Raw genomic sequence first — 726 nt, forward strand, 5'->3', positions numbered from 1 at the left:
GGAAAGTTGGAGGTGATTGATAAGGGCTGGAAAGTGAGCAGGTTGCTCCAAATAACGTGTCTGAAACACATCTTTTTAAAAACTCCCAACCACCCGTGTTAATACCCACTCCTGTTTGTTTGTTTGTTGTTTGTTTGTTGGTTGGTTTGTTGTTTGTTTGTTTGTTTTTCCCAAGTTGAAGATGAAGATGGAGAAAATTAGGCTGAAATCCATCTTTTTCAAGGCCGAGAGGGCAGTAAGCTGGACTGCGAGGAGCTGGCGCTGGAATTTCGTTCCTGGCAGGCTTTTTCCTACCTGTACTTTCGGCAGTAAGTGAGATTCGAACAGCCAGCCCACAATGAGCTCGGCACTGTGGCGGCGAGGAAAACTGCGCCCCGGCACGCAGCTGCGGGTGAAAGTTGCGCCTGGACGTGTCGGGAGCCCAGGCTGGGCCTGAGGCTGGAGCGCCGACAGCCACGCGCCCCGACGGCCTCGCCGTGGGATCCGGCTCGGCTGCTCCAGGATTTGCATTTATCAGTTTTCATTCAACCTGCCCCATTGTTAGTTCAAAGCCGGGCTGGGAGGGACTCTCCCTGGCGCTGCTTCTCACTCACCTTCAGTTTAAAATTCTCCTCCAATAGGAAGGTCCTAGAAAAACTAGCAACCCTGGGGATTTTCTAGGCTTAGGGAAAACACAAACCAAAGTCTTTTTTTTTTTTTTAATTTTTGCTGTGGGGATTTGCATAA

This window comes from Echinops telfairi, unplaced genomic scaffold (assembly GCF_000313985.2).
Source record: "Echinops telfairi isolate 266 unplaced genomic scaffold, ASM31398v2 ScPeMD7_7420;HRSCAF=8458, whole genome shotgun sequence".
NCBI classification, from domain to species: domain Eukaryota; kingdom Metazoa; phylum Chordata; class Mammalia; order Afrosoricida; family Tenrecidae; genus Echinops; species Echinops telfairi.